The sequence below is a fragment of the Musca autumnalis genome, unplaced genomic scaffold, assembly GCF_047663935.1.
Source record: "Musca autumnalis isolate F117 unplaced genomic scaffold, ASM4766393v1 scaffold_1, whole genome shotgun sequence".
Taxonomy (NCBI): domain Eukaryota; kingdom Metazoa; phylum Arthropoda; class Insecta; order Diptera; family Muscidae; genus Musca; species Musca autumnalis.
In genome coordinates, this window is record NW_027411644.1 from 16,829,011 (window position 1) to 16,854,826 (window position 25,816).

Below are 25,816 nucleotides of genomic sequence, written 5' to 3' on the forward strand. Positions count from 1 at the left end.
AGAAAGGGTGCTTCTGTAGACCCTTTCAGAAAGAAAGGGTGCTTCTGTAGACCCTTTCAGAAAGAAAGGGTGCTTCTGTAGACCCTTTCAGAAAGAAAGGGTGCTTCTGTAGACCCTTTCAGAAAGAAAGGGTGCTTCTGTAGACCCTTTCAGAAAGAAAGGGTGCTTCTGTAGACCCTTTCAGAAAGAAAGGGTGCTTCTGTAGACCCTTTCAGAAAGAAAGGGTGCTTCTGTAGACCCTTTCAGAAAGAAAGGGTGCTTCTGTAGACCCTTTCAGAAAGAAAGGGTGCTTCTGTAGACCCTTTCAGAAAGAAAGGGTGCTTCTGTAGACCCTTTCAGAAAGAAAGGGTGCTTCTGTAGACCCTTTCAGAAAGAAAGGGTGCTTCTGTAGACCCTTTCAGAAAGAAAGGGTGCTTCTGTAGACCCTTTCAGAAAGAAAGTGTGCTTCTGTAGACCCTTTCAGAAAGAATGGGTGCTTCTGTAGACCATTTCAGAAAGAAAGGGTGCTTCTGTAGACCCTTTCAGAAAGAAAGGGTGCTTCTGTAGACCCTTTCAGAAAGAAAGGGTGCTTCTGTAGACCCTTTCAGAAAGAAAGGGTGCTTCTGTAGACCCTTTCAGAAAGAAAGGGTGCTTCTGTAGACCCTTTCAGAAAGAAAGGGTGCTTCTGTAGACTCTTTCAGAAAGAAATGGTGCTTCTGTAGACCCTTTCAGAAAGAAAGGGTGCTTCTGTGGACCCTTTCAGAAAAAAAGGGTGCTTCTGTAGACCATTTCAGAAAGAAATGGTGCTTCTGTAGACCCTTTCAGAAAGAAAGGGTGCTTCTGTAGACCCTTTGAGAAAGAAAGGGTGCTTCTGTAGACCCTTTGAGAAAGAAAGGGTGCTTCTGTAGACCCTTTCAGAAAGAAAGCGTGCTTCTGTAGACCCTTTGAGAAAGAAAGGGTGCTTCTGTAGACCCTTTCAGAAAGAAAGGGTGCTTCTGTAGACCCTTTCAGAAAGAAAGGGTGCTTCTGTAGACCCTTTCAGAAAGAAAGGGTGCTTCTGTAGACCCTTTCAGAAAGAAAGGGTGCTTCTGTAGACCCTTTCAGAAAGAAAGGGTGCTTCTGTAGACCCTTTCAGAAAGAAAGGGTGCTTCTGTAGACCCTTTCAGAAAGAAAGGGTGCTTCTGTAGACCCTTTCAGAAAGAAAGGGTGCTTCTGTAGACCCTTTCAGAAAGAAAGGGTGCTTCTGTAGACCCTTTCAGAAAGAAAGGGTGCTTCTGTAGACCCTTTCAGAAAGAAAGGGTGCTTCTGTAGACCCTTTCAGAAAGAAAGGGTGCTTCTGTAGACCCTTTCAGAAAGAAAGGGTGCTTCTGTAGACCCTTTCAGAAAGAAAGGGTGCTTCTGTAGACCCTTTCAGAAAGAAAGGGTGCTTCTGTAGACCCTTTCAGAAAGAAAGGGTGCTTCTGTAGACCCTTTCAGAAAGAAAGGGTGCTTCTGTAGACCCTTTCAGAAAGAAAGGGTGCTTCTGTAGACCCTTTCAGAAAGAAAGGGTGCTTCTGTAGACCCTTTCAGAAAGAAAGGGTGCTTCTGTAGACCCTTTCAGAAAGAAAGGGTGCTTCTGTAGACCCTTTCAGAAAGAAAGGGTGCTTCTGTAGACCCTTTCAGAAAGAAAGGGTGCTTCTGTAGACCCTTTCAGAAAGAAAGGGTGCTTCTGTAGACCCCTTCAGAAAGAAAGGGTGCTTCTGTAGACCCTTTCAGAAAGAAAGGGTGCTTCTGTAGACCCTTTCAGAAAGAAAGGGTGCTTCTGTAGACCCTTTCAGAAAGAAAGGGTGCTTCTGTAGACCCTTTCAGAAAGAAAGGGTGCTTCTGTAGACCCTTTCAGAAAGAAAGGGTGCTTCTGTAGACCCTTTCAGAAAGAAAGGGTGCTTCTGTAGACCCTTTCAGAAAGAAAGGGTGCTTCTGTAGACCCTTTCAGAAAGAAAGGGTGCTTCTGTAGACCCTTTCAGAAAGAAAGGGTGCTTCTGTAGACCCTTTCAGAAAGAAAGGGTGCTTCTGTAGACCCTTTCAGAAAGAAAGGGTGCTTCTGTAGACCCTTTCAGAAAGAAAGGGTGCTTCTGTAGACCCTTTCAGAAAGAAAGGGTGCTTCTGTAGACCCTTTCAGAAAGAAAGGGTGCTTCTGTAGACCCTTTCAGAAAGAAAGGGTGCTTCTGTAGACCCTTTCAGAAAGAAAGGGTGCTTCTGTAGACCCTTTCAGAAAGAAAGGGTGCTTCTGTAGACCCTTTCAGAAAGAAAGGGTGCTTCTGTAGACCCTTTCAGAAAGAAAGGGTGCTTCTGTAGACCCTTTCAGAAAGAAAGGGTGCTTCTGTAGACCCTTTCAGAAAGAAAGGGTGCTTCTGTAGACCCTTTCAGAAAGAAAGGGTGCTTCTGTAGACCCTTTCAGAAAGAAAGGGTGCTTCTGTAGACCCTTTCAGAAAGAAAGGGTGCTTCTGTAGACCCTTTCAGAAAGAAAGGGTTCTTCTGTAGAACCTTTCAGAAAGAAAGGGTGCTTCTGTAGACCCTTTCAGAAAGAAAGGGTGCTTATGTAGACCCTTTCAGAAAGAAAGGGAGCTTCTGTAGACCCTTTCAGAAAGAAAGGGTGCTTCTGTAGACCCTTTCAGAAAGAAAGGGTGCTTCTGTAGACCCTTTCAGAAAGAAAGGGTGCTTCTGTAGACCCTTTCAGAAAGAAAGGGTGCTTCTGTAGACCCTTTCAGAAAGAAAGGGTGCTTCTGTAGACCCTTTCAGAAAGAAAGGGTGCTTCTGTAGACCCTTTCAGAAAGAAAGGGTGCTTCTGTAGACCCTTTCAGAAAGAAAGGGTGCTTCTGTAGACCCTTTCAGAAAGAAAGGGTGCTTCTGTAGACCCTTTCAGAAAGAAAGGGTGCTTCTGTAGACCCTTTCGGAAAGAAAGGGTGCTCCTGTAGACCCTTTCAGAAAGAAAGGGTGCTTCTGTAGACCCTTTCGGAAAGAAAGGGTGCTCCTGTAGACCCTTTCGGAAAGAAAGGGTGCTTCTGTAGACCCTTTCAGAAAGAAAGGGTGCTTCTGTAGACCCTTTTAGAAAGAAAGGGTGCTTCTGTAGACCCTTTTAGAAAGAAAGGGTGCTTCTGTAGACCCTTTCAGAAAGAAAGGGTGCTTCTGTAGACCCTTTCAGAAAGAAAGGGTGCTTCTGTAGACCCTTTCAGAAAGAAAGGGTGCTTCTGTAGACCCTTTCAGAAAGAAAGGGTGCTTCTGTAGACCCTTTCAGAAAGAAAGGGTGCTTCTGTAGACCCTTTCAGAAAGAAAGGGTGCTTCTGTAGACCCTTTCAGAAAGAAAGGGTGCTTCTGTAGACCCTTTCAGAAAGAAAGGGTGCTTCTGTAGAACCTTTCAGAAAGAAAGGGTGCTTCTGTAGACCCTTTCAGAAAGAAAGGGTGTTTCTGTAGACCCTTTCAGAAAGAAAGGGTGCTTCGGTAGACCCTTTCAGAAAGAAAGGGTGCTTCTGTAGACCCTTTCAGAAAGAAAGGGTGCTTCTGTAGACCCTTTCAGAAAGAAAGGGTGCTTCTGTAGACCCTTTCAGAAAGAAAGGGTGCTTCTGTAGACCCTTTCAGAAAGAAAGGGTGCTTCTGTAGACCCTTTCAGAAAGAAAGGGTGCTTCTGTAGACCCTTTCAGAAAGAAAGGGTGCTTCTGTAGGCCCTTTCAGAAAGAAAGGGTGCTTCTGTAGACCCTTTCAGAAAGAAAGGGTGCTTCTGTAGACCCTTTCAGAAAGAAATGGTGCTTCTGTAGACCCTTTCAGAAAGAAAGGGTGCTTCTGTAGACCCTTTCAGAAAGAAAGGGTGCTTCTGTAGACCCTTTCAGAAAGAAAGTGTGCTTCTGTAGACCCTTTCAGAAAGAAAGGGTGCTTCTGTAGACCCTTTCAGAAAGAAAGGGTGCTTCTGTAGACCCTTTCAGAAAGAAAGGGTGCTTCTGTAGACCCTTTCAGAAAGAAAGGGTGCTTCTGTAGAACCTTTCAGAAAGAAAGGGTGCTTCTGTAGACCATTTCAGAAAGAAAGGGTGCTTCTGTAGACCCTTTCAGAAAGAAAGGGTGCTTCTGTAGACCCTTTCAGAAAGAAAGGGTGCTTCTGTAGAACCTTTCAGAAAGAAAGGGTGCTTCTGTAGACCCTTTCAGAAAGAAAGGGTGCTTCTGTAGACCCTTTCAGAAAGAAAGGGTGCTTCTGTAGACCCTTTCAGAAAGAAAGGGTGCTTCTGTAGACCCTTTCAGAAAGAAAGGGTGCTTCTGTAGACCCTTTCAGAAAGAAAGGGTGCTTCTGTAGACCCTTTCAGAAAGAAAGGGTGCTTCTGTAGACCCTTTCAGAAAGAAATGGTGCTTCTGTAGACCCTTTCAGAAAGAAAGGGTGCTTCTGTAGACCCTTTCAGAAAGAAAGTGTGCTTCTGTAGACCCTTTCAGAAAGAAAGGGTGCTTCTGTAGACCCTTTCAGAAAGAAAGGGTGCTTCTGTAGACCCTTTCAGAAAGAAAGTGTGCTTCTGTAGACCCTTTCAGAAAGAAAGGGTGCTTCTGTAGACCCTTTCAGAAAGAAAGGGTGCTTCTGTAGACCCTTTCAGAAAGAAAGGGTGCTTCTGTAGACCCTTTCAGAAAGAAAGGGTGCTTCTTTAGACCCTTTCAGAAAGAAAGGGTGCTTCTGTAGACCCTTTCAGAAAGAAAGGGTGCTTCTGTAGACCCTTTCAGAAAGAAAGGGTGCTTCTGTAGACCCTTTCAGAAAGAAAGGGTGCTTCTGTAGACCCTTTCAGAAAGAAAGGGTGCTTCTGTAGACCCTTTCGGAAAGAAAGGGTGCTCCTGTAGACCCTTTCAGAAAGAAAGGGTGCTTCTGTAGACCCTTTCAGAAAGAAAGGGTGCTTCTGTAGACCCTTTCGGAAAGAAAGGGTGCTCCTGTAGACCCTTTCAGAAAGAAAGGGTGCTTCTGTAGACCCTTTCAGAAAGAAAGGGTGCTTCTGTAGACCCTTTTAGAAAGAAAGGGTGCTTCTGTAGACCCTTTCAGAAAGAAAGGGTGCTTCTGTAGACCCTTTCAGAAAGAAAGGGTGCTTCTGTAGACCCTTTCAGAAAGAAAGGGTGCTTCTGTAGACCCTTTCAGAAAGAAAGGGTGCTTCTGTAGACCCTTTCAGAAAGAAAGGGTGCTTCTGTAGACCCTTTCAGAAAGAAAGGGTGCTTCTGTAGACCCTTTCAGAAAGAAAGGGTGCTTCTGTAGACCCTTTCAGAAAGAAAGGGTGCTTCTGTAGACCCTTTCAGAAAGAAAGGGTGCTTCTGTAGACCCTTTCAGAAAGAAAGGGTGCTTCTGTAGACCCTTTCAGAAAGAAAGGGTGCTTCTGTAGACCCTTTCAGAAAGAAAGGGTGCTTCTGTAGACCCTTTCAGAAAGAAAGGGTGCTTCTGTAGACCCTTTCAGAAAGAAAGGGTGCTTCTGTAGACCCTTTCAGAAAGAAAGGGTGCTTCTGTAGACCCTTTCAGAAAGAAAGGGTGCTTCTGTAGACCCTTTCAGAAAGAAAGGGTGCTTCTGTAGACCCTTTCAGAAAGAAAGGGTGCTTCTGTAGACCCTTTCAGAAAGAAAGGGTGCTTCTGTAGACCCTTTCAGAAAGAAAGGGTGCTTCTGTAGACCCTTTCAGAAAGAAAGGGTGCTTATGTAGGCCCTTTCTGTCCGACGTTACACCCAATATCTTGTGTGGTTAGTGCTTGAAAGCAGTCGAAGTTCCATCAATATGTTCAATGAAAACGTAATTTCATTACGTCGCCTGGAAGTTATGGAACGTCCGAAGGTTACAGGTAAAAAAGTTCACGAAATATCCCACAGCGGTGCACCGTGGAGAATTCATTGTTTCATCGCCTTTTTTTACCTTTCTGTGGCTTTTCCTGATTTTTTTACTGGAACGAAGCTAATGTCAACCACGAAAAATATAAATGGAATAGCCAGCAAATTGCCAGTTTGAGCATTTTTTTATTTCATTTTCATTCTCCCTACCCATTTCATCAATAAACCAAAACTTGCCGCAAGAAAGCTGGCCTAATCTAATTTGGGACTTATAGTAATGGTAAGATGTAGCACGGCAACCCTAGACAACATATCGGCACACAAACACATTGGTATGTGTGAGATTTCATTCCTATGTGGGTCGCTGTGGTGTGTAAAACGAGCAACAAGAATGCACTGTGGCACTGCTGAATCCAAAGAAGCTTGTGAAACGGTTGCAGTTGCAGTGTGTGCAGTGAAAGGGGAGAGGTCGAACTTACGTCAGTCGGCAGTGTGATGATGATGAGGTTTATGAAGTCCAACTAAGCTGAGCTGCAAGCATGCACTTCAAAACAAAGGGGAAATGCATGAAAAAGAAAGGTAATTTGAGAAGAGTACCAACACTATGTATTGACACTTACATATGTATATACCAGGGGTACATGATATGTACATAGGTACGTATGTATGTATTCCAGTACATAATTGAATACATAGGCTTACAAGACACCACAGCGCACGAGCAGCTCATGCAACCAATCCAATATATTTGCAACTCTCCGAATCCTTGCAAACTATCCTCCAGCAGCCAAGTATTTACCAAAACAAGAGAAGAAGAAACACAGTAGCAACAACAACAACAACAATAGAGAAATGGCAACAATAGTGCGCGCCAGTTCCATTCGTCACTGGTTGACTGCATGCTAGCATGCCTGCCTGTCTAGCTGTCAGCCTTGCTCAACGTGTAAAGAAGTGTGGCGAGAAAAAAAAGAAACAAAAACCCAAGCCCTAGGCTCCACACTACCACTGTGTCGTAGGTATGCACCACCAAGCAGAAATGCATCACCATCCAGTCCAGTCAGTTTGCATTGGCAAGCCCTAAGTGTTGGTACGCGATTTCAGGCTCGAAGCGAATAATTTCCGTGCGATTTCTTCTATGACGCCAATTTAAGTGGACGTGTTTTTGTTCTCCAAGTGAAATAAAGCGAAGTAAAAAAACAAATGTGACCGCGCGTTTTGGCGTTTATGAATTTATATTTGTCGCACGTTATAAAAACAATTACTATAAGAATATAAACAACAACAAAATCGGCTGAGAATAAAACAATAAATAAACAAAACCATTACAACAATTCAAATACGCCACCACACAGTTATAAGGCAGGCTAGGAGCCTGTCAAACCGACATAACAAATAAAAAAAATAACAAAAAAATATGTTAAACTAACCGGCCGGACAAAAAAAAAAACACCAACGACGACAGACCCACCGCCAGCTACAGTAGTGATAGACCGAGACCGGCATGAAACAATACCACTGGTGTTACCAGATTAATGAGAAAAAGCCTTCATTTATAAGTGTAAATAATACCGCTTCTTAAAATGACTGAAATTTTTGATCTGTACTGCGATTAATGTTACCGACAAAAATCGGTAACATTAAAACCCAAAATTATGAATGAAAAGTTCAAATAAAAGTTGACAACAGTGTAGCTATTTGTCGCTAACTCAAAGAATAATATCTGTAATTACTGAAATTACAAGTATTTTAATTTTAACGACATTTGTCGGTAACTCAAAAAAGTAGTTAGAGAATCGCACTACTGATTTGTTGGTGATACGAAACAGTTAAGAAGTCAGTCGGTATAATCCTCAGCCTATGGCACTAAAAGAATTCAAATTGAACCTAATTATTCCACGGACAGGTTAATTTGTTAAGGTAAGGTCACATTACGCAAATATTTGCTCCAGCGACAGTCAGTGTGCCATTACTGAGAGCAAGGGAGCGAAATAATGTATTGAAATGTATGCTCACTTGCTCTCAGTAAGCGCACACCGAATGCCGCTGGAGCAAATATTTGCCTAATGTGACCTTAACTTTAGAGATATGGTTCTTAAAATAGCCCTAAGCTGGAATAAATGGCAAAATGTTTAGCATTGTTGGGGGGAAGGTCCCAGAGGCAGTTAGTCTTAAAATTTAAATGGTAGAACCACAACCGCCTACACAAAGAAAAGTCTACTTCCATACATGGACCAACATTTTCAAAGATTATATGAAAATGTTTCCATTGGTGTGGGGACGGATCATCCCCTGGGCCGCACCCTTGGCTGCGTCCCTCTTAGAAAATATATGTCGACAGCTAAAATTTGGGAACCAAATGAGTTGTATAAACCATTACAAAGTAATGTAAACAAGCTACATTACGCGTAGGGTAAAAAAACTAATGACTTATTTCTGTAAAATTTTGAAATACAAAATCACTTATTTTACTCATTACTAAGTAATGAGTAACATTGACACAACGAAATTGTGGGTTAAACGCTCACCGTCGGCAAACAATTTTTAGTAAACACTTTTTTTATCAATTTTTAGTAGAACCACTAGGAGTTCTTGGATTGCATACCCAACAATAATTTAGGAGCCAAATGAACCGAATAACCCATTACAAAGTAATGAGAACAAGCTACCTGCTACATTACCAGTAGGACGAAAAATTAAGAAGAGTTGTACATTTAAGCGTTTTAAGAACCCTTAACGTTCTTAAGAGTGGCACAGTGTGTAGGGTGTTTAGCTACAAGTAGGTTCGCATGTTCAATTCCAGCACAGAGCAAAATAAAAATATAAAGTGTGTTGAAATTGAGCATAAAATTCTTCTCAGCAATTTTATGTTTTTTAGCTAATTTTTCGACTTCTAGTCGTCAAAGAATGACTAGTTAGTTAGCCCGACATACCCTTGTTTTTACAGTGGGCTAATAAACTGTTTTATTTTGTAATTGAATTGGTTGCTGGACATAAACGAGCGTTTAAACAAACCATGGTGTATGTAGTATTAGCCCGTTTAGACTATAACCTTTTACGATGATTAAGGGCATTATCTCTATTTAAGTGCTTAATCCACCCAAATCCACCCTGATTTACCATACAAAATTAAATCAATTCAAAACTTGGATTTGTTTTAAAACAAATGTTAAATCGAAAAATTAAATGTTAAATCGCAATTGATATACAACACTGCTTTTTGCTCCTAAAAATGCAACTATTGCAATTTGTACCAATATTGGCAACTATGTTCATGTGCCGTTTATTTACTAGGGTTATGACTTTTTGACCTTTTTTCTCAAAAATGATTTCCTGTAGCGAGAGTGAATGAACTTTTGCCTATTAAAAATTTGCTCCAAAATTGTTTTCCTGTTGCACGAATAAGTGACATGTTGCCTATTAATGACTAAAATAATTTTTATTCCATTTAATTAAAGTGACTCCAAATTTCCAAAATGCTCATCTATAAAAACTTTAAAAGCTTTTTGTGCGTGAGCTTGTAATTAAGTTTTTATCTAATCTTATGCAAAAGCTCATCAAAATATGGCACACGGATGTGAGGTTGTAAAAAAGTCATAACCCTATTATTTACATTTTTCAAATAACTGTAAACAAAAACACACAAAAACAAACAAGCGGAAAAATAGAAAAAATATTAAAAAAATGGATTTAATTTAATATAAATTGTAAACAACATATTTAATAGCAATTTGTCAGATTATTTTTTGCAGTATTCCATTCCATTTTTAATTTTCATACGTAAATTTTCATACGTAAACAAAGATCAGTTGACTGGCATCTTGTATCATTTTAGACTAGACTAGTCTACTAGGATTTGAAAGTTGGATCTAGAAATCGAGTCGATTTAAAATGACTAGTCTAAACGGGCTATATGTTTCGCAATAAATCAGAAGATCGCAGGTTCAGTACCAGCAGCCAACAAAAGAAAAATGTGGAGTGTGGTGAAATTGAACAACAGTTTTTAAAATGGAACATATGTCGTTTTTAGGCTATTTGTCGATTTTTAGTGGCTATTGAATAACTGCTTATTTCGGGTGACATGCCCTTGTTGAAATAACGTGCTAATAGGTTGATTTGAAAGTAATTATTTCAATTGTGTGTCGGTGACCTTCAGACAATTTGCAAACGATGTAGGCATTACCGTCCGTCTGATTACTATAACTTCCGAAACTTTAAACAGCTTTATATTTGTTATAAAGGGTTATATACACTTAAAACGACCAAAATTGTGTCTCATCGAAATGATGGTTTTAGACGCCAAGTATGTTTGGACGTCCGTATGTCTGTCTAGATGGTGAGCATGACAACTCTCGAACGGATCAACCGATTTGGTTGAAATTGTGGGTATCATAATATTTTGTCCATACTTAGTTTAAGTTCCAAGATAGGTCATATCGGTCCAGTACCAGCGCCACAAAAGTTTAAAAATGTTCGCTAAAATGGTGCGTTCGCTAACTCTTGAAAGTAGTAAACGAATTAGTCATAACATAGCATATGGTAACATTATATCTAGGCATATATCAGGTTTGAATATGTACTAAATCGATATACTCCTTCGTGTACGTCCCACACAAAATTTGGAAAAAGTACAGTTAAAAAGTTTTTCTCGGATCGTTTTGAAATTGTATGCAACAAATTCTTCTTGCTGGTCCAGTTACAACGGCGATTTTTTTCGGGAGGCAGTCAATGCTTCCTGAGATAATTGCTCGATTTTGAGTGGGAGTAAAACATGCTAAAACACGTAATTCGAAATATTTCATTTGTAATTCGAATTTCAAATGGAATAAAACAATGCTATGACAAAAACTAAAAGAGTACTCGGTGAGAGTAGAAGCTGCTAGAGCGTGTTTTACTCCCACTCAAAATCGAGCAAAGCATACTTACTTACTTAGTTGGCCCATTACAGAACATTTGTTCCATAGACCGAACTAAGAAAAGATCTCCATTCCTTTCTGTTTTTCGCTTGACTTTTTGGAATACCGCGCCTTGTCATTTCTTCATCCACTTGTATGCGCCATCTATTCTTTGACCTGCCAATTCTGCGTGCACCGCCTTGTGGCTCGAATTTATACGCCTTTTTAGGGGGTTCATCATCGCTCATTCTTATTATATGGCCTAGCCAACACAATCGCTGCATCTCGATACGTTTAACTATATTGATGTCGTTGTATAGCAGATACAGCTCGTGGTTCATACGACGTCGATATTCACCGTCAACGCAAATCGGTCCGTAGATCTTTCGAAGAATTTTTCTCTCAAACACACCAAGCACTGCCATGTCTGCTTGCGCAAGTACCCAGGCTTCGGAGCCATACATCAGCACGGGTAGTATCAGTGTTTTGTAGAGCGTTATTTTTGTTTGACGAGATGTGGCTTTGTTTTTAAACTGCTTACTTAAACCAAAGTAGCATCTGTTGGCCAATACAATTCTTCTTTTTATTTCACAACTGATGTCGTTTGTTGTGTTTACGGAGGTGCCGAGGTAGACGAAGTCTTTAACTACCTCAAAATTGTAGGTACCAACTTCCACAGTTGGTCCGAACTCTATGGACGCTCTGCGCGTCGACACCATCAATTTGGTCTTTTCGCCGTTTACCGCCAGACCCACTTTCGCAGATTCTGCTTCAACCTTCCTAAAGGTATCAGTTGCTTCCTTTACTGATCGTCCCATGATGTCTATGTCATCAGCATAGGCAAGTAACATGTGGCTATTGGTGTAAATTGTGCCATTTCTTTTGACATTTGCATCTCGTATTACCTTTTCCAGCAAAATGTTGAAAAGATCACACGAAAGGCTGTCTCCTTGTCTGAAACCTCTTTTGGTACAAAATTCTTCGGAGAGGTTCTTTCCAATTTTAACTGAGGACCTAGTATCAGTTAAAGTCATCTTACAAAGCCGGATGAGCTTTGCGGGGATACCAAATTCAGACATTGCGTGGAATACCTTTGGTCGGAGGGGACTGTCGAATGCTGCTTTATAATCGACAAAAAGGTGAAATGTGTCGATCTGCATCTCTTGGGTCTTCTCTAGGATTTGGGTCTTCTCTAGGGCTTGCCAGGTCTAAAGCCACATTGGTATGGTCCAATCGGACTTCATTCGGGCTCCTGTACATCTCGATTTTTTCACACTCCCGCTTTTCCATTTCTCTCTTTTTCTTGCGGAAAAGACGTTTCTCTTCTCTCCTTTTCTCCCGATATCTTTCTCGTGCGCTACGCGTTGCTACTGACTGTAAAGTAGCTCTATATGCCGCATTTTTCTCTTCGGTAGCAGCATGACACTCCTGGTCATACCATGAATTCCTTTGTGGAGGTCTCTGGAATCCAAGTATGGATTTTGCGGCTGTTTGCATGGAGTGGGCAATATGTTGCCACTGTGTTGTTATGTTATCGGGACAAGGAGTGCTCGCGTTAAGCAATTGGGCTAGTTGAGTGGAATATGCTGTGGCTATCTGTTGTGTTTGCAGCCTATCGATGTCCAACTTCCGCGTTGTGTCTGTTCGTGCTTTATTTGCAACGTTTAGACGGGTACGTACCTTTGCTGCAACAAGGTAGTGGTCCGAATCAATGTTTGCGCCTCGGAACGATCGTACATCCAACACGCTGGATGAATGTCGTCCATCTATTACAACATGATCAATTTGATTACTTGTTCTTTGATCTGGAGACAGCCAGGTGCCCTTATGAATATCGAGATGATTAAATCTGGTACTGCTAACTACCATGTTTTTTGCAGCTGCAAAGTCTATCAGCCTCATACCATTGTCAGATGTTTCACTGTGGAGACTGAATTTCCCGACTGTTGGGCCAACGATATTCTCCTTTCCAATTTTGGCATTAAAATCGCCTAGAATGATTTTAATGTCATGGGCAGGGCAACGGTCATATGTTTCTTCTAAGCGCTCGTAAAATATATCTTTGGTCTGTTCGTCCTTTTCTTCAGTGGGAGCGTGAGCGCAAATAAAGCTGATGTTGAAGAATTTAGCTTTTATTCGAATTGCAGCAAGTGTTTCATTCACTGGGGTGAAGCTGGATACCAGATGTTTTAGTCTCCGACTAACTACGAATCCGCAACCAAACTCATGCTTTACGTCATGGCAGCTATAATACAGTGCGTCACCTTTATGCGTTGTTGTGACGCCTTTCCCAATCCATCGTATTTCCTGTATGGCAGTAATATCGGCCTTGTACTTTTCAAGTACGTCTGCCAATGCGAAGACTGCACCTTCTCTATAAAGAGTGCGAACATTCCAGGTGCAGATTCGCAGATCATGGTCCTTAAAACGTTTGCAGGGTTCGTCAACTTTAGAGGGTTTGTTTTTCTTTTCTTTCGTTTTTTTCATAGTGAGATGTTTTTTCTAGGGGAGGGTTACTAACCCGACGCCCAAACCCAAGTTTTTAACGTTCTTATGGGTGAACGCGCGGCACATGTTAGCTCACTACCTTTAACGGGTGTTAAGGGCAGTTCCCCAGGTGACACCACGGGGAGGTCAGTGTCCACTTGAGATGAAAGAGGGACCAAGATAAATCCTGGGCTTTGCCATGTTAAAGCCGGTCAAGACCGTTGCTTGGTATCATTCATCCCCTACGTCGAGAAAAGCATATGTGCTCTTATTCGAGTGGCATAGAAACATAGAGAATACTCACGATGCTTTTGAATCAAATTTAAATGGAATGTGCTTACACCCGGGAAGTTTTTGCGGATTCTGAAACTACTCGTACAATGTTCATTGAAGAATAAAATCAAAAAACAAAAAAAAAATTGCCGGAGCGTTTTTTAAATAAATTGCGATTCAAGTTGACATTTTTAGGGGTTGTTTAGGTTTTAATGATTTTGCTTAGAAACCGCACCTCCACCATAGAAGGAGGGGGGGGGGGGGACCCATTTGACTACAGAATCGGTTGTAAGTTTGTATTTTGTTTTTCACAGTTTAAGAAATATTTCTACCACAAAATGTTTATATAGGTGCAGGTTTTGATCTAGACCCCATAGGACGATATCTCCCGATTTGTAGGTATAGGTCCACGCCTTCATATAGCCTTCAAAGGACGGTACCTCCGATTTTCGGTATTTTGAAGGTTGTGGCCTCAATATTCCACCGAAATGACTTAAATTTGGTGGTTAGTCTTAATTTGGGGTATAAAACATTCCATATGAAATTTGTCGGTATAGGTTACACGATCTCATATAGTCCCCATAGAACAGTATATCCCAATTTTCGGTATATTGAAGTTTTTAGCCTCATTATAACACGGAAATGGCTGCAAGATGGTACTTAGTCTTCGTTGAGGGTATAAAACTTTCCACCTGAAATTTGTCGTTATATATTTGTCGTTATAGGTGCATGTCTTCATATAGCCCCAATAGAACGGTACTTCACGATTTTCTACATATAGCTCGTTTTCAACCAAAATAGCCAAAATGTGCCGATATAGGTCGGTCAAATACCCCCATAGGACCGTACCTTCCGATTTACGGTATTTTGAAAGTTGTGGCCTCAATGTACCACCGATATGACTGAAATTTAATATTTAAATTGTCATAGGTGTATAAAATGTTGCAAAAAAGAATTATCAGTATAAGCCCTTTTCTTCAAATAACCCCATATAAGCGTACTTTCCGATTTTCGGTATTTTAAGGTTGTGTCATCAATATCCGATCGAAACGGATGAAATTCAATATTTAATCTCCGTTTGTGATATAAAACTTCCCACCTGAAAATTTCTGGTATTGTTCAATGTTTTTATATAGTCGGTTTTGTCCAATTTTAAGTATTTCGCTCAATTCGGAAAATTGTAAATATTGATCCATGTTTTGGAAACAACAAAAATGTCGCCCCATATTAACTGTTTTGAAGGGAGTATTATCAGTTGAGATATATGTACTACTCCTGCAATAAAAGGAAGAGTTTAGTACTTTCAGAAACGAAATAAAACTAATTGTTCCTATTCACTTCAATACAATCAATACACATAGACCAACGATGCCGTGCGACATCGGCTTATAGCACGTTTCCGATCTCAACTCATCCTCTATTAGTAGAAAATGTCTTCGGCCCTGCTCTCTTGAATTGTGTTTTCTGAGAAGGTAGAATAAGTCGATAATGTGAATAAATACCAAATTCCTGTTATTTCCGTGAGATAATGAGGCTAACATTTTCAAAATACCGATAGTTAGACGGTGCTGATCTATGGCGGCCATATCACAAAGTGGACCTGTATAGACAAATCTATGTCTGAATATTTTTTGCCCTCAACAAATACTAAATACAAATTTCAAGCTACTTTGGTTTATTGTTGGCTTATTAGGACGAAGTTCTTTTTTGTACACGTTTTCAATTTATTCAATTAATCCCCCCAGATGTATACATACCTACACATAATCAATGACGAATATACCGAAAAACAAAACATAGTATAATTCTGAACGAAGTCTGAATAAATGTCAAAAATGACAATGAAAACGGGACAAAATCGATTAGTTTTCAAAGAGAACCGTGTCTAAAATCTTCTGAGCAACATTTTTGTAGAATATTTGGATGCTGAAAAATTTCATCTTGTAGTACTTTCAAGAAATAAAGAATGAAAAGAACATGAAAGGCATTGAGTTAGAAGAATAAATGTTCTACAAAATGATCCGTCAATCAATTTGACTGCAGGCATGTCACCTCAAAACGGAGCTACAACAACTCCAAACAGAGATATAGAGCTAATTTCCCAAGTATTATAGGGAAAGAATCAAAAACTTCATAGAGCGATATCTCAGACACTTGACCTATGGCGAAAATTTCCTTTTGGCTTCTTAGTATTCCCATCAAGGGCTTTAATCTCCGAAAAAAATTTTCCACCCCCCAGACTTTGAGTTTTATTTGTGAAGTATTTTTGAAGCCTTTTCTATCAAGACCACCTATAGTCTTGTTTAGAATCATTTCTCAATAAATACACATTTACAATCGAAGGCTTTTTTCTTAATGATTTGTATTGTAATGCCTTCAGTTCAGAAGGTTGACAGATTGGCAGTAGCTTAGAACGATAAGACCTCGGCAACATTGTCGGTTTGTTGGAGAGGACCCAGGTTCGTAACGCAGCCGGGGCAGCCGGGCTCTGCTGTGAATTTTTATTTATTGTTGACCTATTAGGATGAAGGTCAATATTTATAAAAGTTTTTGATTAATTGAATTAAACGTAGTTTTGTATTGAAAAAGTGAATTCTAGCGAAGTCCCACACTACTTTAAAATTCCCAAATTCGGGAGGTACCTTTCAATGGGTGCTATATCAAAAGGAGATCCTGTACCGGCCATTCTCAGCAGGAATATTTTATACACCCAACAAAGACTAAATACTAAATTGTAGCTATTTCGGTTGAATATGTGATAATACAACCATCAAAGAACCGGACATCGTGACGGCTATATCAAAACGTTGACCGATATGGCCCATTTTCAATACCAAACATCCTAGGAGTAATATAAATTGTCAAGCTCAATCTTAGATACTGAGTTGTACAGTAGAATCTCGATAATTCGTAATGCAAGGGATCAGTCATGTTATACAAATTATCGAGGTATTCGATTTAGCGAGGTTAAAATGCAAATGATATGGCTTCAAGGGACCGGCAACTTATACGAATTATCGAGAATTTCGATTTTTCGAGGTACGAATTACCGCGGTTCTACTGTATTTTGATTTCAACAGGAAGACAGACGCACATATTGACGGACATCGTGTTATATAGGCATAGAATTTTATGCAGATCAAGAATATATACTTTATAAGATCTTCGAGGAATATTTGGATGTGTTAGACATGAAATGACAAAGGTAATTATACCCTCCTCCTCTTAAAATCCCACTGATCCTATTCCAAACCTGGCAACAAAACAAAGAAAGTGGCAACCTTCAATGATGCGATAGGCACATAGAAGCATAGGGTACTATCGAACAACACGATCGCACTGGGTTCGTTAATAATTTGTTGGATTGTTTGTTGTGTTTGAGCATGAGACGGGTTGTGTTTGTTGATAGTTCGATGGCAGCCACAAACGGAACATTGGCCACCAGCGAACGTCAAAAGTGGTGGTGTTGGTGGCGGGCGATACTTGTTTGCGCCTATTTTCCCTCCCCAAGCATTTGCATTGAATATATTATTGCTGTTATTGTTGTTGCTGTTTTTATAGTGATAGTTTGTTGCGCGTGTTTCATTTGTATTGCTGTTGTTGTTATTGGTGTACATTGCTGGTGCACACGTACTACAACAACGACAACTACAATGACAACAACAGCAACGACACAAGAACTATTATACTTGTCTATTTAACAACTACCAATGCCTTAGCCATCCATTGGGGGGACCTGGGGACCGACCAATGGTGCTTGTCTCAATGTTTGTTGCACTGCAGTTTAGCATTACCCTCAAACCACCAAGTGGTGAACACCTTAAAAAAAATAATAGAAAAGCCAAAAGAAAGAGTGAAACACAAAAATAAAACAAAGTGACAGTAGTAGCAACAAAAACAACAACAACAATAGCACCACTAATATCAAGAAGAAAATCAGCAACAAACAGTCTTCTCTCCGAACTAGGCAACCAGCCACAAGTTGGATCTTGTTGGCAACGGTTACGGCACAACAACGACAACGCGACGAAGTAGTTTTTGCATTTTTTTGCGAATATTTTTTTTTCGCCAACTGCACAGCCAAAGCAAAGTCTGTCAGTCAGTTCGTTGGTTTCCAACAAAAAATACGGTTGTAAAGTGTTGTCGAAGACGGTGGCGCGCATTGTGCAAGATCCATGAATAAAAAAACAAAATCAGAGGGCTAGCAACATCAAGAACTACTTCCTATGCCGACCTCTACCATTCATGTGCTGAAGACAACATCTTCAGACATCAGCATCTTCATCAGCTGAACATGCTGTTGATCAGCTTTGTGTGCTCTCTCTCTCGCGTGTGTACCATTTTTCTCTTCGCCTCTGTTGTTGATGGAACAACGTGCGGCGTGCGTTTAGTTCTTTCGCGTTAATGGTCAAGGGTGCGTATGTATGAGTGCGTGATTCGAATGCGTATTCGTTCATAGGGCCGTTTGTCACATTATTTTTTTATGGGATTGATGTTGATTTGATTTTGTTTGGATCCCTCTTTCTGATTGTGAATGTTGGACATTTAGCTTGGTGTCAATCTCTTTGTCACGCTGACCGAAAAATGCGTATGGAATGTTTGTGACAGTTTTTACCTTCGCCAAACCCAACGTGACGCAATGTAAATGCAAAATAAAAAGTAAACACAAAATGCAATAAAGTAACGAAAGTTAACAGAAAAAAATGTGGTAATTGTTTTCAAACAAAACATTAACAAAAATATTATTTACAAAATTAACTTAGCGGCGGTGTTTTATTTATAGAAGCCGAAAGAGATAAAAGTGCGTAAAAACAAAGAAGAAAAGAAAAACACAAAGCCAAAAGAAAAATAAACAAAAAAGCCGGCGGCCACTAAACATGAAATTTGTGTGCGTATTTTTAAAACAATAACAAAATCAAATTGAACAAAAAGAAAAAAAAAACTGAACGAAGCGCCAACAACATCAACACCAATAATATTATTAATTATTAATAAATTGTGTGCTTTGACTTAATGGAAGTGTCATTATAAAATTCCATAAAAATTTATTAATGAAAAAAAAATTAAAATTACAGAAAATAAAAACTCAATGAAATAACTAAAATCAATTGCAAAAATATTTTGTAGAAGTGCAACGCAAAATTAAGGCAAACAATAATGTAAATATTAAAATACAATATTTTGAATAATGAAAGTGTTACCGCAAAAATTTCAAAAGTCATACCCCAATCATCAGCAACATTACAATTAACAAATAAATTGTGTTCCAATTAAATATAAAGTTTATTAAAATCCACGAAAATTTTTCAGATGCTAATAATTTCGAAATAAGCTGAAAAAAAAATAAAAACAAAATATACAGTGAATACAATAGCTAAAATTTCAAAAGAGATTAAATAAAAATTACTATAAAGTGTAAGTTATTTAAATTAATAAATCAAGTGAATAATATTTACATGTGTATTTGCTAAGAAATTAATTGTTGGACATTCGTAGCTTCTCTGTGGACATAAATGGTGAAAATATTTACACACATATTTTTAGATGACTATAACAGAACGTTTGTTTTCCAGCCTAGGTCAGGATAGATAATGCATTTCTGCTCCTCCTCTGAGCTTGTCATAGATGTTTTAGTGTTCCCCCCATGCGTGCTATGTCAACAAGAACCAATTCCAAAATTTTTCACATGAATTGTGGAGGAATATTTCTCGCCTCAGCCTTATGGCAGAAGCGGGTATATAAATTTTGATCGAAAATTTTGCTCATCGAAATAATGGTTTTATACCAAATCAGTTTCAGATCATTAGGAGTCGATTTAGTCCTGTCCGTCGGCCCATCTGTTTTTTTTCTGGTGGACTGGTGCGCACGTTAACTCCCCAATTGTGTAACAAATTTGGCCCAAATTTTGGATTTCGTAATAATTTATCAAAACTTAGTTTAAGGTCGAAGATAAACCATATCGATCCAACAATCCTTCGGATAGCTCCCACACAAAAATGTTCGCAAAAATAAAGATTAAGAACATGTATCTGATCTTTGTGATTTTTATACCCTGAGCATTTATGCTAACGAGGGTATAAACACGTTCATACGGGCAAAATGTGCCTCATCGAAATAATGGTTTTAGACCTCAAGTATGTTTGGACGAAATCCGTTTCAGACAATTTGAAGTCGATTTAGCCATGTCCGTCCGTCTGTCTGTCTGGCTGATGCACAGTGCGAAATATGGGAAGTTTAGTGGAACTTTAAGGAAATTTGGAAGTACATAAAATTCATTATATTTATATTGCAATCGTTAGCTAAGTATCCCAACGTAAATAGCCCACAGTCAGTTTGGCGATTTACTTCGCGAAACGGCTTTTGAGATTTTACCCTTAAAGAAATGCAAAAAAAATATTATTGTTTTTGAACAGTTTTAATCGGGAAGAAGTGATTTTTGGAAGTTTTCAAAATATATTTTTTTGTTTTCCGTGGACATTTCAAAAGTGATTCCCTGAAATATTGGATCCTCCTCTGTTGGTAAAGCTATAAAACAGATACAGAAACGCGCAGTTTTCGGAAATATTCAAGATCTTTCTAAATGTCTTCGTAAATTTCATTTAATTTTACAAAAGCGGAAGGTAAATGCGGCAATGACTGGCATTTTTGACTGTGTTTTGAAGAAATGGACTTACAAATTCTAACAAACGATGATTGCTGTGAAATTAGGAATCCTCTCGCATTTTTTCATAGTTTTGACCTGAAAATGTTTGTGATTTATATAGTGCAACATTTTTAGATGCTGTGGTGTGCCAACCTGAACTTAATCTGAGACATTATTAATAAAATTTATGGTACAGCCCTGCTGAATAGACCAATAAACATTATAGATACAAATGAAAATAACAAGTAAAAAAGTATCAGTAGACATTGCCGACAGAGATATACCCTCAGCCTGTGTGGATTGAAATACGTTAAAAAAAACTTACGTATTTAGGGGGGTTTTCAAAACAATATGGATAGTATTAGAGCGCAAAAATTTGTGGGGATATCGATAGATAGGGCTTTTTTAAGCTGAGTTTCGACAGTATTTAGAGTACCATTTTAGCGAATATTTTCGAACTTTTGTGGAGGAGGTAGCGGAAGGTCCACTCCTTCCACATTCGAATTTCATCTAATATTCGAAGAAATATTACGATATACAAAGTATGGACGAACGCAGTATTCGGTTCGAGTGATCCGAGAGCAGGTCTTAAAGTGAATTTATCTAAAAATGTGTGTGGGAGGTACCCGACGGAGTGGACAAATATAGTCCATATTCGAACCTAACCTATACCTGGTAGATATATTAGAATGTGTAAAGTATGGACCAAATCTATCACTCCCGTCAAGAGTTATCGTACGCACAATTTTTCCGAACATTATTAAACTTTTGCGGGGGAGGTACCTGAAGGAGTGGACCGATATGGTTTATCTTCGAACTTCAACTAAGTTTGTACAAAATGTTACGAAAGCCACATTTTGGACCGAAACGGCAGATCCGTTCGAGAGTTATCTTACGCTCCAACCACTACACGCGGTGTCATAGGGTTTTTATACACCTTTCAGGCTATTTTCTCAGGAAGTATGGACTTGCACCTGATGAAACATGTAACGTCGTATAGGGGACAGTGAATACAAGTTGTTACAACAAAAATCAAAGCGATTAGAGAGCAGGCCCTAAACTGAACTTTTTCTAACATTTTCGAACTTTTGTGGGGGAGGTACCTGAAGGAGTAGACCGATATGGCCCATCTTCGAACTTAAACAAAATATTACGATAGCCAAATTTTGGACCAAATCGGCTCATCGGTTTAAGAGTTATCGTGCGTACCAGCCAGACAGACGGACGGACATTGCTAAATCGACTCCAAATTGTCTGAAACACATTGCGTCCAAACATACTTGGGGTCTAGAACCATTATTTCGATGAGGTACATTTTGCCCGTATAGAAGTGTTGGGTTGCGGGGCTCCCCCTAAAAGTGGACCATTTTTGACACTTTATGTGTGAGGAGGTTTTTTATTCACTAACATCTCAATTTTTGTCTGTAATCTTTAAAATACTTAAGATCAGGGTACGTGTCTTATGGGGGCTATACCAAAACGCTATCCTATTTTGAAAATATTTTGAACATAAGTTTTCTTTAACAATTTACAGCAAAATCAATTGAAAAATGAATGTAAAACGTATAGGCGGCAGCCGCCCTTACATGAGCGCTACAGGAAACCGCTGGTCTATATGGCCCAATTTGAACCACATACTATCCACTAATATAAACAACATTTTAGTAAAATTTTATGAATCTACGCCGCTTTCATTAAAAGTTATTAGTAAAGGTCCGCTAAAGTGCTCATATTTCGCATTGTGTGGTGGTGCGTACGATGAACCGATTCGGTCCAAACGGATGAACCGATTCGTTCCAATATTTGGCCATTGTAACATTTTGTCCAAACTTAGTTTAAGTTCGAAGATAGTCCACTTCTTCAGGTACCTCCGTCACAAAAGTTCGAAAATGTTTGGAGAAAATGTGCGCACGATAACTCTTGAAGGGAGTAAACGATTTGGTCCATACTTTGTTGATAGTGAATTTCTTACCAAACATATATGAGGTTCCAATAGCGGTCCTAGCGGTCTATTCCTTCTTGAGCTGATCAACCGATTTGGTCCAGAATTTGGCCATCGTAATATTTTACCCAATCTTATTTAAAGTTCGAAGATGAACCATATAGGTCCAATCCTTTATGAACCTCCCCCACAAAAGTTCAAAACTTTCGGTCCACACCAGTTATTTCAGTTACCTCCAACACAAATTTTCGGAAAAATGCAGATTAAGACCTGTAGTGCGATTCTCTGACTCATTTTTTGAGTTACCGACAAATATCGGTCAAATTAAAATGCTTATAGTTTTGGTTATTAACGATGTTTTTCGTTAGCGACAAATAAAAAGCAGTCGTAAAGTTCTACCGATAGCATGAGTGTTTTCAACTTTTATTTGAACTTTTCATTCATAATTTTACGTTTTAATCTTACCGATTTTTGTCGGTAACTCAAAAAAATGAGTTAGAGAATCGCACTACTGCTCAAAACTCACTTTAATTTTTGTTGTAACAACTTGTCTTCGTTGCTCTCATAACAAAGATACAAAATTTTCCAGGGGCAAGTCAATACTTCCTGAGAAAATGGTCAGAAAGTTGTAAAAAAAACCCTTATGACACCATGTGTAGTGGTTGGAGCGCACGAAAACTCTGGAAAAGACCAGCTGATTGTCTAAAATTTGGCCTTCATAATATTTTGGACAAACTTAGTATAAAGTCGAAAATGAGCCATATCGGTCCACTCCCCCACAAAAGTTCTACACTTTTCGCTAAAATAATACTCCCTATATCTGTTGAACGGAGTAACTGATTTGGTCCAAACTTTGGCTTACCTAATATTTTGTCCAACTGTAGTTTAACTTCGAAAATTATCCATATCGGTCTTCTCCTTAGGGTACCTCCCACACAAAAGTTCAACATTTTTATTTAAGTGCAGTTTAAGATCTGGAAAATTATACCGATACCTACTCCTTGTGGTCATGTTTACAGTGATATTATGTATTTCGTGGGCAGGTCCATGTTTCCTGACGTAATGGTTCAAAGCCCCTAGGTTATACAGTGATCAACTGAAATGACTCCCACATTAAAATCTACTTTCAAAATGTACTATGTCGATCCATTCCTTCGGGTACCTCCTTCGCATTACTTGAAAGCTTTATATATTTTTGTCGGACAGTTCATACGGCCAAAGAAACCACAATATCTAAACACCGCCTAATACATATTTATTGGAGAAGAGGTTGCGTAGTCGGTATTCGATTATATGTATATGGTCCGTAGAATAAAGTTTCAACTCACACAGGCTGAGGGTATATCTCCGTCGGCAAAGCCGACTGATACTTTTTCACTTGTTTTGCGGTAGATCGTTCTCCCGCCATTAATAATAACGTTAGAATTTTTTCGAAGGCAAATCCATATTTCCTGAGATAACGGCACAAAAATACTAAAAGATCCTGACTGTTGTGCATGAGAACCTACGAATTGAGTAAACGTAAAGTTTCTTTTTCCAAAGAGGTCGATCACCAGCCGATAAAGTACGACAAGACGCGCGGCTCGTCCGCAGTCTCGGCACTCCTCAGCTAAGACTCGATCAAACTCTTAGCAAGTTCCAAGTCTCTTAGCAAGCTCCAAGCTCTTAGCAAGCTCCAAGTTCATGGCAACCTCAACGTTCGTAGCCTGCTCAACGCTCATAGCCAGCTCAATGCTTAGCCAGCTCCTACATATTAACCGATTTCTTCCCCGACAGCAACCCGAGTGCAGAGCCGAGCACACCCGACAACTGCCGAGCCGACAGACACCCGATTGCCCCGAGCCGACACAAAACTCATATTGCATCAATTTTCCTCACATCGTTTAACAAACAGCAAGATTGTATAATAAAGATTGAAATCGTAAACACTCGTGTGTTACTTAAGGCTTGTGGGTCCTTAGGCCGTCCCTGTCAGCGACTGAGCCTACCTCAGGCCTAGGCAAAACCACTCGTTATAGTGCCATAGGGTTTTTTTTTACAAATTTCGAAGTTGTTGAGGCGACCATTTGCTTCAAGGTCTTCTTCCATAAACAAGTTTCGTTGGATTTGGCTCGCTGTTGAAGACCCAAACGGTCGATTTCTGTTTTGCTTCGCGCTCCTAAGCATATATCCAAGATTCTTCGTCTGTGACGATCTTATAAATGTAGTTCGAAGCACCGCGATTGTTTTCGTTCATAATTTCTTTGCACAAATCCTCAAGAGCCTTTTTTGAACGATTGACAAATTTTGCTGGATCTAACGAGAAAAATCCAGGTATTCATGCAATATCAAATGTTAGTTGCTGGAAGAAATGCCCAAGGATGCGTCTATCTAACTGTATATAACATGACGATCTTGCATTATCCGTTCACGCACGGTTTCATTTTTTTCTGGCACAAAGGCCGATTTTGTACGACCCTCAGGTGCTTCGTTTTTTGGGTGTGTCGGCCACGATTGAATTCAATAAACCTGTTTCTTATAGTGATATAGGATGGTCCTATATCGGCATACAAATATTTAATTTAATCGATGCACTCTTGCCGTGATTATCCATGTCGAAAGTTGTAAAAATTATAGGACGAAAATGTTCACAAGTAAATTCCATTTTTTTGCAAAGTGATTTTTTCAAGACACTGCAAACAACACAACACGTGCTCGTATGTCAAACTATCCTGAGTACGTTTAGGCTAAAAACTGTCAAACATTAAAAAAAATATCAAATGACGCCTGGCGACACTGCGTGTTGCCTAGGCTAGAAGGTTTTCTAGTGCACCTCGTAGTTTCCGATCTTAAATAGTTTAACGGCTCTTAAAGCCTAAGCATTTTATGCCGGCTTATTGCCGGACTTCATATAAACATTGAAAAAACAAAAGCAATGCGACTAAATACAACAAACAATCGTCCATTTCTTCTAAACGGAAAACCGCTGGAAAATGTGCAATCTTTTATATATCTAGGTAGCACTATTACAAACACCGGTGGAAGCGCTGACGATATCGAGAACCGTATAAAAAAGGCACAGCAAGCTTTTGGACAACTCAAGAACATTTGGACATCAACATCTCTTTCCATTCAAACCAAGATACGTATTTACAACTCAAACGTAACTTCAGTTCTTTTGTACGGTTGTGAAACATGGAACGCGGCGCCTCAGCTCATACAGCGACTACAAAGCTTCAGCAATCGCTGCCTAAGGCGCTTGCTAAGAATTTACTGGCCCAACACAATACCAAACAACAGGCTATGGGAGCTAACGAGTCAAACGACAATCTATATAAATATAATGGAACGGAAATGGAAGTGGATAAAGCATACACTACGGAAGGATGCTGGTGATATAACAAGACAAGCCATTGAATGGAATCCACAGGGAAGTCGGAGAAGAGGACGCCCAGCACACACCTGGAGGCGACAAATTGAAAAAGATGTTGAAAGAAGCGGTGTTACATGGAGTGAAATAAAATTATTAGCATTAGATAGAAATAGATTTCATAATTTTGTTCTGGCCCTATGCTCCTTATAGGAGTTTAAAGGAATAAATATATAAATATATATATTGCCATCTTGAAGAGTCATGCAGTCTAGGCAGCAGAATATATTGAAGACAGTCATACAACGGCACCGTATGACTGCACATTTCTTCCAAATTTGTTACATAAGTTCACTATTATTGGAAGATTCAATTTCATTAAATGTTTTTAAATCCAATATTTCTATTCTACCCCACTATGTGAGGAGGAGACATTGAGGTGATTTT

The 25,816-nt window shown here is 39.5% G+C and overlaps 1 protein-coding gene across 12 annotated transcripts in view; it reads left to right on the plus strand.

Annotated features, from left to right (window-relative positions):
* The window catches only part of dsx (transcription factor doublesex), a 480,086-nt gene that overhangs the window by 28,849 nt on the left and 425,421 nt on the right, over window positions 1-25,816 (plus strand). For 2 of the 12 annotated variants that reach the window (XM_073968017.1, XM_073968052.1), the window contains exons 1-2: window positions 6,968-7,341; window positions 18,219-18,850. The exons of 2 other annotated variants lie outside the window; for them this stretch is intronic. The gene's annotated coding sequence lies outside the window, so the exon portion shown is untranslated. Of the gene's footprint in view, window positions 1-6,224; window positions 6,363-6,838; window positions 7,342-16,737; window positions 18,851-25,816 lie in introns of those variants that run through there. 8 more of the 12 variants (XM_073968044.1, XM_073968066.1, XM_073968035.1 and 5 more) reach the window with 7 other exon arrangements.